This window comes from Ziziphus jujuba, chromosome 5, assembly GCF_031755915.1.
Source record: "Ziziphus jujuba cultivar Dongzao chromosome 5, ASM3175591v1".
Taxonomy (NCBI): Eukaryota; Viridiplantae; Streptophyta; class Magnoliopsida; order Rosales; family Rhamnaceae; genus Ziziphus; species Ziziphus jujuba.
In genome coordinates, this window is record NC_083383.1 from 15,367,204 (window position 1) to 15,379,767 (window position 12,564).

Below are 12,564 nucleotides of genomic sequence, written 5' to 3' on the forward strand. Positions count from 1 at the left end.
ATAATATATATATATATATATATATAAAATAATATTCTCAATTGCAAGAAGTCTCCAACGAATTTCATTTGGAGCAGTAGTAAAAACGATAATTTTTTATATTATCCTCGTTTTTAAATGTAATAGATGATTATATTTTTAAAAAAATAATCTTTTCTACTATTCCGTGGGATGAAATTCATCTAAAATTTTCCATAGAAGAGATTTTCTATATATATATATATATGATGTATATATGCAAATGATTTTATTATAGAGAAGAACTGTCCACTCTATGAGCACCTAACGATGAAATTTTTTTCTCTTATGTAATTGTTTATAAACTTTTGTGTGTATACTTATAAATTTTGGTATGTAAACTTGAATAACACTTGATATTTACATAAAAGAAAAAAACAAAAAATGCCATAGTTGGGTACTCACACTGTTGAGTGGACACGTCTTCTTTATGGTAAAACTGGATACACACACATGTATATATATTGAAGATAATCCCTCTTCTCTATAATTATACACACACACACACACACACACACAGAGGGTTTTGTTTTAATATTAAAAAGACTTGTCCACTTCATCGTGCGAGGGCCAATCTAGATTTTTTTTTTTTCTTTTATGTGATTTTCGTAAATTTTGGTGTATACGCTTGAATAGCACTACAAAATTACATAAAAATAAAAATAAATAAATAAAAAAAGGATAATTTATGATTGAGTGCTCACGTTATAGAGCACATAGCTTTTCTTTATAATAAAATTGTATATATGTATATATATATGTCAAGTCGATATGAGGATTTTACCGTCAGAACTTATAAATATATATAACCATATTTACATGAAGTTGGATTTTTTGTTCGAATCTTTTAATCCTAAAAATATATTTAAGGTTCAACAAATCCTAATAAGATTCACTTTCTCTAACTATCATTTTTATATATCATTAAACTTATATTTAACCATTAAGTAAAATTTAATATTACCCATTAATGTGATCAAAGAACTAATATAGGAAGATCTAGTGTTGAAATCATCACGTCAACCGAATGACTCCTCTCTCTCTCTCTCTCTCTCTCGATATATATATATATATATATTATATTATTTGTACATATATAGTCATGCTCATATCAAAACAACTTAATATTTTTAAAATTAAATTTTCTTTAATTGGCCCTTGGATCACGTCAAGATTAATAATTTAAAATTCAAAAAATAGTAAAATATGATTATAATGACATACACTAAAATTCTATTTAAAGAAAACGGACCCTGTAGAAACCTAGTGATTAATAAAATATAATTTTAAATATTAACCATTAATATAATTTAAAGACTAAAAAAAAAAAGTCTTGACATTAGGTCTAATATTAACGACTTGATTTTAGCATAGTTGTCTATATATATTTATATTATAAATATATTATGTAGAGTCAAACTCACATTAGAAGACTTGATGATTAAAACTAAGTCTTCTTTTATTAGCTATTAGATCACATTAACGTTAGAATTTAAATTTAAAAAGTAGTCACATATATGTTTAGTGATATACTAAGATCTTATTTGGAAAAAGTGTACCCTATCAAGATTTGAAGATTAATAAATGTAATATTAAATTCCAACCCTTGATGCGATCCATTCATTAAAAAAGAAAATTCAGATGTTAATCCTAATATTAAGAACATGATTTGAGCATGAGCCTGACTATATGGATATATATATATATATATGTAGAGTTACGCTCATATCAGGTTGACTTGATGGTTTTATCATTAGGTCATTTGCTGTATACCATTAGTCGCTTTAATAGTTGAGATTTAAAAATAAAAAAAGAAGATTTAATATAATTTAGTAAGACTCTAAAACCCTAATTGGGAAAAGTGAAACATCTATAGACTTGATGTGCTATAAATGAAATTTTAAATAATAGCTTACGGGGCGATTTAATAGCTTATAATAAAGAACTTAATAATAAAATCAACAGATCAACCTGATAGAAACCTTGCTGCATGTGTGCATTCCTTATCTTTAGCTACAACCAAATTATATTTGCAAGCTTGCTCTAGATGGCTTAAATGATTTTTCCAAAATTTTAGAGATGTTTTTATAATTAACTCAAATCTCAAAAAGCATAAAGGAAATATTCCTTAAATATAATTCAAAGAGCAAACTCAAAAACTAGGATCAATTTTATTTCCAATTTTTTTTTTTTTGAGAGATTTAAACATATGTATTAAAATGCAACATGTTTTGTTATTTGTTTTTGGGGGAAAAAAGCATGTCTTGTTATGTTACTATACGTAATTCAACTATTTTATTTTTTTTATTTTTTATTTTTTGGTGCAAAAGAATTCATAAATTTGCCATTTAACATTAACAATTTTTTAATATATGATAAACAACAGTTAACGACTCTAAAACGTCATCAACAAGTTGTTGATGAAGGGAAAAAAAAAAAAAAAAAAAAACACCGAGCAATAAGGGAATTATCTTCAATAGTTATCCAAGGAGTCCTTTAAATGCAAAATGATGTTGATAAGTTATTATTAGCCGCTAAGGTTATCATATATTTATTGACCTATATAAATATATTATTGATGAAATCAAATAGATAGTGAATGAGTTATTTCTTCAATTGTGCGTGTACAACATACTTTGAGTAATCATGAACTGCAATATGTTATCAGAGAAGAGTGTAAGCCCTTTACCAAATTTCCATACAACCTCATAAGTTAAACCAAAATTAATCATTCAATCCTTCCACCAATCCACCAATCCACCAATCCACCAATGCTCAAGTTTGATTTTGACCCATAACCATCCCATGTTAATACTTAAGCAATTATGTGATCACCAAAAAGACAAATTGAATTAAACCATCCCGTACTGTTCTTCTCACTTCCATAGTTCTTGAACCAAAAACTATATACATCGCCTTAAAATATTCAAAATGGTCAAATGCAATGAAAGAAGAATTACATTCTATCCACCAAAACAAAACTTAGACACTAGTTCCAAGATCTGTACATACAAATGTAGTTTGTTTTAAATGGGTCTTTCGAACCAAAATAGAAGATGACGAAACATTAAACTGCTACAAGATAAGGTTGGTTGCAAAAGAAATCTCTAAAATAGAAGAAATTGATTATGAAGAAACCTTCAGTTCAATTGTGAAACCTACCACATTCGCCTAATTTTATCAATTGCGGCATCTTCAAAATGGCAAGTTCATCAATTGGATATAAAAAATGCATTTTTTCATAGAGAACTTAAACACAATAAATATGGAGCAGCCTTTGAGCTTTATCCAATGTTTCCACAACATGTATATCTTCTGCAAAAATCACTATAAGGGTTCAAACAAGCTTCGTGAGTGTGGTTTGAATAACTTTCATCCAGCTTATTGAAGCTTGGTTTCCTGTGTAGTAGAATTGATAAAACATATAGAGGTTGATTTCTATTTGATCTGTGAAAAGTATCACAGGGTTAATTGGTTACTTGCTACTTGTCCTCTCGAAATCATATACAATATTTTCACCTAGTCATTGCCTTCCTTCTTATTCCCTAGGCTACGCACCAAACGAGTTCACACTATTCGACTCCTACATTTGAGGGGGCTTGATAGACAACAATCAACGACTCCACAGCATCATTAACAAGCAAGTGATGAAGGAATAATAACCAACCGAGTGATAAGGTAATTATCTCCAACAATTATCCAAGAAGTCCTTAAATTCAAGATGATGTTAATAAGTTATTATTTGTTGCTAACGTTATCTTATACTTACTGACTTGTATAAATATGTTATTGATGAAATACAAAAGATATGAAAGAGTTATTCCTTCAATTGAGTGTGCATAACATACTTTGAGTAATCATGAACTTCAACAATATCCTCCAATGAAAAACAATAACAACCTGAAAAGTAGAGTTAAAATGAAACTATATATGTATATATATATTTCCTTGTAACAATTCTTAGGAAAAAAAAAAAGATAATGTCAAAGTTTTTGGCAAATATAATTTAACATTTCCTTGTAAAAATTGTTAGGAAAAAAAAGATAATGTCAAAGTTTTTGGCAAATATAATTTAACAATAATAGATTGATTACAAATATATATATATGTATATATATATTTACATATACAGAGAGTTATTATAGGGTGCGGACCATACACATGTATAAATCAAATATACTCCCTTCAAGCAAAAATTAAAAAAGAAAACTTAAAAAATTAATAAAAATAATTAAAAAAATAATTAAATATTATAATAATGGTGCATAAGAAAGCCATTGACAACGATTTTATTTGAAAATAAGTCCTCACCATTTCACTAAATTTGTTTTGCTTAAGTTCTTTATAACAAATTTCATTTACTTTCATTTACACCTTTATTTTTGAAAATTTGTTGTTAACATTCTTTTAATTTTTTATATTTGTCAAAGCATATTTCTATAGTGCGAATGTCGGCAGGTTTGTATCATGTGGATTTTTACAAAGATGACGGCTTTTAGAGAAATTGTTATCGATACTATTATACAAAGATAAATATTGATGATGATTTCTTCAAAAACAATTATCTTTGAAACAGTCCGCACTTGATGCTTTGCACCATAACATGGTGCGCACCGTTTGCACCACAAAATTACAGTATATATATATATATATATATTTATATTTACATGTACATCTACATATATTTACAAGTTATAAGGAAAAATTACATAATTGAGTTAAACTTAAATAAACTATATTTTACTATTGAATTATTCTACATTCTATCAGTTTAGTGCATGATTATGTAATTTTTTGTTGTCAACTTAATAAAATTAGTCTTGCTTATTGTCCAATAGTAAAATTAATAGATAAAGAAAAAATTTCTAAGCAAATTTATATTGGCATATTTAAATTCATCAAATCCATTTACTAAAAAAAAAAAAAAAAAAAACTTTTATCAAATTTTTTTTTTATCACAATTCATTATTAGACTTAATTAACAAAATAGATAATAATAACAGTTCAAGAAGAAATGTAATGTGAGCAACTTTAAATGTAAAAAGTTGTATGGTTAAAAAGGTTAAATATAGTTATACATAAATTCCTCTATAGGGTTCCTTTAACTGTACAAAAGCATCGGTTACTCTTTCTTTTATACTTTGCCCTCCAAACTATAAGACCCCTCACATGGGGCACTCGAGCTATAAAGTTTTCGATAGTTTAGCTCAATTATGTAATTTTTCCTTATAACTTGATAATTATTTGTCATGCATATTATCCAATAGTAAAATTAATAATAATAATAATTAAAAAAGTAGTTGCTAAACAGAGCTATATAAATCGTGTAAGTTTAATTTCATCAAATTTATTTACTACAGTTATTTGTTTTATCAAATCTATCTACAGCAATTCATAAATTGGACTTAATTGACAATAATAATAAGAATAAGAATAATTGTTCAGGAAACCGTTTCACAAAAACTTGGTTGACAATGTATATATTGTAGATCTTCCAACCGATTTGAAGATTTCTCTGACATTCAATGTTGTTAATGTTTCTCCGTATTACCCTCCAGACGATGCCTTTCTTCTCCTTGAGACACTTAGAGGTGAGTCGTTTTCTGGTGGGGAAGAAATTGTGCAGATGAAAAATGAGTGAAAACGATCTGGGGACAAAGCTCTTATTTGAATTTAAAGTCGCTATGCTACACATTATTTCATTTTACTTGTTTGCTTGAATCATTTTAGTTTAGTTTTGAGATTGTTAGTTAAAACGTCTCCCTTTACATTTTATTTTGCTATTAAAAGAAAACCGTCTTTTTCCTTGGGCAGATTAGTTTCTTTCTTGTAATTTGGTTTTGACGAAGCTTGTGAGCTCGTTTTTAATGGAATTTAACCTCTCTAGAATTCAAAATACTCTTTGGTGTTAGTGACGGTCTTGAATCCCTACTCTTCGCACTATCTACATAAATAAGTATTTCTGTTTTTGTTTTAATTGCATCATTTTCTATTATGAGCTAATTGTATTAAATATTCACAATTCCAGTTAAATTAGAATTAATATATTACTAAAAGATTGTAGATAAATATTTTAAGTGTATTAATGAATTATAATGTGAAAAAATAAGGGATGAAAAAAGTGAAAACTAAAAAAAAAAAATTAAAAAAATAGAATATAAAAATATATTAAGCAAATGATTCTATAAAAGTTTTATTGAGAGAAACAATAGAAAGAAAAAATAACCATAGACAGTTATTAGATTATAAAAAATAATTTAATAGATCTGATAATTATAATTATTGTTTTTTATAATTCTTTTTCATAATTCTTTTATTATATTATTTATGTATGTGCAATAAATATATATATATATATATATAATCAAAATGGTTTTTCACCACTAACCTTTTATCATTTTGACAATATCTCCCCACTTTTATACTTGGCATCTTTACCATTTGACATTTGTGAGTAGTTCTGCTATACCCAAAATCCCTTTGACCTTTGTGAACGGTATTGCTATACCCAAAAAATGCTAACATTGTATATATCATCGTGTTAAATCATGTCGTCAAAATGCTCGTGCAGTGCATACTCAACACTTTTTGCTTCACATTTCCAAGGGCAAATTAAGAGCATTGATGTTCTATAGTTGCAAGTAGTAGCACACAGAATGCATTATCTCAATATGAAACTGCTTCCCTCAACTGGACTAGTTTTCCAGCAGACTTCATATTCAGACAGCTTCATGAGCTTGCTAGGTAAGTCCCATGGTTTGTGATTTAACTTTGTGATTCCGACATGTTAAGCTTTGAAACATTAAGCTTTTATTTTAATGCTTCGTGATGCCAACATTAATTTTGACGTTTTGTGATTCAACTTTGTGAGTTTTTTCAGCATGAAGGTGCAGCAAGAGAAGGTGTGGTCCAAGGTGTGGTAGGCGACCTATAACCTATTCTCACAAACACCCAGATCGATTCTTCCAATTGAGTGGTCTATCCAAAAAGATGCTTGGATACATAATTATTGCCATTTTATTTTCACGTGGAAGATGTTTTCATTTTGCATTCCTTTCCTACGCTTTTTTCTAATTGAATGGTCATTTCAAAAAGATACTTGCTTGGATACATAATTATTGCCATTTTATTTTCACGTGGAAGATGCTTTCATTTTGCATTCTTTTCCTTCGCTTTCTTCTAATTGAAAGGTCATTTCATAAAGATGCTTGGATTTGGAATTATTGCCATTTTGTTTTCACTTGGAAGATGCTTTCTTTTTACAAGTTTGGATATTTTAACATTTCACTGTATGCGAGTGCTACTAAAGCTCATAGTTGTATCCTGTATATGTATACGACAGAACAAATCCAATCATCCAAAACAAGATTGGAAATAATAACATAATTTTATTTTTTTCCTTGTAAAGTATGTATTGATTTTTTTTCTTCTATGTAACTTCCATAAATTTTGATGTATATTTGTAAATTTGGATATACATGTCTGAATAACACTTGAAAATTACATTAAAAATAACAAAAAGTATATATGGCACTCATACTATAGAGCGAACATGTCTTCTCCATTCTAATATGTAGAGTTTTGATATTCTGCACTACTTAGTTTATTTTATGAAGTAAAAAATTTATATAGCATAGAATTAAATGAGATTAAGTAAGAAAATGTATAAAATTTTTTATTCTTTTTTAAAAATTCAAAGTTACATAAACACCAAAACAGAATTTAATTGAGTTTCATTATAGGTTCATTTTTATTTATTAGGTTTTTGGTACTAAAATATATAAATAAAAAAATAATTTAAATTACTATTATTATATATGATTTATTGATTTTATCTCTAAGTAAAATAACCTATTTAATCATTACTGATAATATGATTTTGGTGAAAAGAGAATCTACCCACTTCATAGAGTGGCCATCCAATCATGAATTTTTTTTTTCTTTTAATCTTTTATGTATATCCACTTGAATAGCACTCGAAAATTAGGTAAAAGCAAAAATAAATAAATAAATAAATAAAAGTATTTCATAATTGGGTGTACAAACTATAGAGTAAGTCATTTTTATATTATATATATATATATATACTGTTCTGATTTAGTCAAAATATACTGATTTTATAAAATTGCGATACAGTTTTAATCAATATAAATCGATTATTTTTATTTTAATTTGATTGAGTTGATTTATGTTATATCTTTATAAAAATCAGAATATTCTAATTAGATAATCATTACATATAAATAGATATAGATATATTTATTAAGTTAAAAAGGAAATTTTACATAATTGGACAAGAAGGAACTAAACTATATTTTACCTTTGAGTTATTCTATCTTTTAAAACCCCTCATATGGCCTTCTTAAACTATTTATGTTTTTGTTAGTTTAGTACAGGTATGTAACTTTTCCTTATAACTTAACAAAATTAGTCATGCATATAGTAAAATTAATAAAAAAATAAACTTTCTAAACAAATTTATATTGTGTATATTTTAAATCCATCTGCTATAAAAATTGTTTTTTATCAAATTTTTCTTTCACAATTCATGATTGGACTTAATTAATAAAAATAATATATTAATAATAGTTTAGGAAGAAATGTGAAATAAGCAACTTTAAAGTATAAGGCACAAAGTGCAAAAAGTTGTATAGTTTAAATGTTAAAAATATGGTTGCACATTAATTCCGCCGTGTGATTTCTTTACTTGTATTAGAGCACCGGTTATTCTACCTTTTACATTTCTCTCTCCGAATTATAAAGCCCCTCACATGGGCCCTTTTAACTATAAAGTTTTTGTCGGTTTAGTTTAATTTTATAACTTTTCCTCGTAACTCGATAATTTTTAGTAATGTATATTATAAAATATTAGAATTAATAAAGAAAATAAAATTATAAACAGAATTACATAAATTGTACATGATTAATTTTATCAAATTAATTTGCTAATTTTTTTATCAAATTTATTTACTCAAATTCATAATTGGATCTAATAATAATAATAATAATAATAATTCAGAAAGCACCTTATGTGAGTGTCTTTACGATATTGGATATAGGAGATGTAAAATGTTATATAGTTTAAAAGTTAAAAACGTAATTACCCTTTAACTTTTATCTTTTCCTTTTAATTAATTAGGGAAAAGAAATTTTATCAAAAACACTTCAAATCAAAAATTTGAAAATTATCAGGATGATCATTGTCGTGGTCCTTATACATCTCCCCTTTTTGCTGAAACTTACACGTGTGTCTCTTTATAAACTTATAAATGCATGTTTTTGCTGAAATTTCGTGTTCCTTATACATCTTCCCTTTTCGCTGAAATTTCGTGTGTCTCTTTATAAACTTATAAATGCATGTTTTTTTGGCAAAAAATGCATGTTTTTTTTTTTTTGGCTTGTTCACAAAAACCAGCCCAGCTGTTTTGCACGTTCTTATGAGGTGTCGTCAGTACGACCATTTTTCGAAGGTCTTTGTCATTCGTCACATTTTGTTGTATGCCCATTCTATCCTTTGGTTAATAGACGTGGTAATTAGCAGTTTGAGAGTAATTTTGGGTTTTAACCGATAACAATTTCACGTCCATATATATATATATATATATACAGTCTGTTTATAGTGCGGACGGTTCTTATGCCGACCACAGTATTGGTGACGGTTTTTCATAGTATTGGTGACGATTTTCTAAGAAACCATCATTAATACTATAAAAAATTGTCATTAATACTGCGGTCCTCATACGAACCGTCCTCATCATAAAATTTCCGTATATATATATATATATATATAAATATGGAGTCCGAGTCCGTTGTTATTGTATGAGAAATCTCATCAATCTTGAAGTTGTGGTACGGACGGTCCATCGTACATTTTTTTAATAAATAAATAAATATATATATATATATATATATATATAAGTTTACTAAAGAAAAGACCCATCCACTTCATAATATAAGCACCTAACTATAAACATTATTTTTTATAATATTTATAAAGTTTGGTGTATACTTATAAATTTTGGTATATATGCTTAAATAACATGATATTTACATAAAAGACAAAAAATTCCATAGCTGGGTACTCACATTATGAAGTGGACGCATCTTCTTTATAATAAAATTGGACACACACCCATGTCTAAATATATTATTTTAATACCGTGAAAACCTGTCCACTTGATCATGTGAGCAGTCGACCTTGATGTTTACACATGAATAACATTTGAAAATTACATAAAAGGAACAACAAAAAAATATATTTTGTTGAGATGTAAAAATATATTTATTATTTAACATGTTCTAATAAAGTTCAATTTTCCAATCTATCATTTTAGTTTATCACTAAACTAATAGTTGACCACTAAATTAATTTTTAATCCAACATATTAATATGATCAAAGAACCAATATAAGAAGACATAGTTTTAAAATCATCATGTCGAATGGATAATATATATATATTATATTATTTATATGTCTATATATATATTGTTGGACCTATATCAAGACAACTTAATATTTTTAAAATCAGATATTTTTTTATTTTGTATCTTGAATCACATTTAAAAAATAATAAAGTATAACGTCAATGATATATTAAAATTTTATTCAGAAATATAAACTTAATTAGAATCCGATAATTATTAAATATAATTTTAAATATTAATTATTCATGCAATTTAAAGATTAAAAATGTAAATTTGTTTCTTTTTATTTGGATTGAAGATAACATATGAGGTTGGGATTATTAATAAATTTTAGGTCCATGATAGAATAATTGAGGCATCTGATTTGTGTAAATGAAAGTGTTGAATGATAAAAGGCTAATCTTCGCGCTTTGCCAAGAAAATAATATTTAATTCTGTGTAATTACATTTTACCCTTGAATGGTTCTACTTTTTACATTTTGCTTTTGGAACTATGAAAATCCTCAAACGGCCCCAGTGAACTTATAGGTAAATTATAGTATACGGACTTGAATTTTGGCTTGTTTTCACTATATCACCTAAATATAATTTTGATACATAATCACTTATTTTTTACTTAAACTGGGATTCATTGAGAAACCAAAAGAAAATGTCATCAACAGACAAACCTCGATTCAGGTAGCTACACCACGATCGTTTTCCTGAATCAACAGACTTACAAAATAAGGAGCCAGGGAATATAAATCCACCTCTCCAAAAAAACTAAATTTCTTAGCCCACTGTCGAACTAGGTGAGCACACCTATTGTTCTCTCTCGCAGTCCAGACAAAAGACATATTAGCATACAAAGGAGTCAACTGAAATATAAGATTCGCAAGGTGCTCAGCTTGCCAGTGAAAAGCCTTTCTATTCTTGGTAGCTAAGGAATCAATGACAGCGAAAGCATCAGATTCTAAGCAAATATTACTCCATCCGTAACTATAAGCCACTTGTAAAGCCTTCAGAATATCTTCCATCTCCGCCACTTCTGGAATATCAATCACACATTTGAAGTATCGGATTAGGAGAATGTTTCCTGCAGCATTTCTCACAACCATGGCCAGACAGCTTCCTCATTTGCTCAAAGCAGCATCGGTGTTGATTTTGAATGTTCCTACTATCGATTTGCTCGAACCTTGTCTACTATTAATGGATTAAATGGTTGGACGGCCCGTAAGATCATGCCAGATGGAGTCTTTAATTTCATTAAACCTGATGGTGATTGTCTGCATGGAAAATTCCAGGCTTTCAATGTCTTTCCCATGCATGACACGATTTCAAATCCACTAAATATGTTCCAAAAGGATGCATCTGAACATGAAAAAGTCTTCTTTGTCATCGAAATGCACTGGAAGAACTCCTTGCGGCTCCACAATACAATTTAGGAAAGATTCCAAATTATTGTAGGTTGTTCTCTCCCATCTAATACTCCAAGGATTAGCAAACCAAAACCTCTTCTCTAGTTCACATTGGAAGAAAACATGAACTTCATTTTCGCTGTTGTTACAACCATGAATGCATTCTTGGCTATCCACATTGATTCCTCTAGAAACCAGGTTGTCCTTCACTGGGAGCCCTTCATTAGAGAGTTTCCAAAGGAATAATTTAGACCTCTCATGCAGTCTGCTTCTCCAGACAGTGTTCCACCATGCGCGGTTGTTTTCACTAAACCTCTCTTCGAGTTATAAGTTGACTTAACAGTGAAAGCTCCTGTCTTGGATCCCAACCACACTATCTTATCCTTCTCTTCATCTTTAGCCCAGAAGCTTCTTTTAATATTCTCCACCGATGCTGGATCAAAAAGGGAATCCAGATAGGCTTCATTCTAGTAATCCTTACTCAGCGTAAGAGAGTTGACCATTCCTACGGTGTTCAGAGCAGAAGGGTGAGTAGGTTTAGGTAGGAACCCCAGGGAGTTTGGAATCCATGGATCTTCCCAAAAATTTACAATATCTCCCATGCCAACTCGATAGCAAAAACCTTTAGCTAAAAGGGATTTAGTGCGCAAGATCCCAGTCCAAAGCCATGAGCAGCCTTTCTTCTTTTTACATTTCAGGAAAGAGGTGTTTGGGAAATATTTG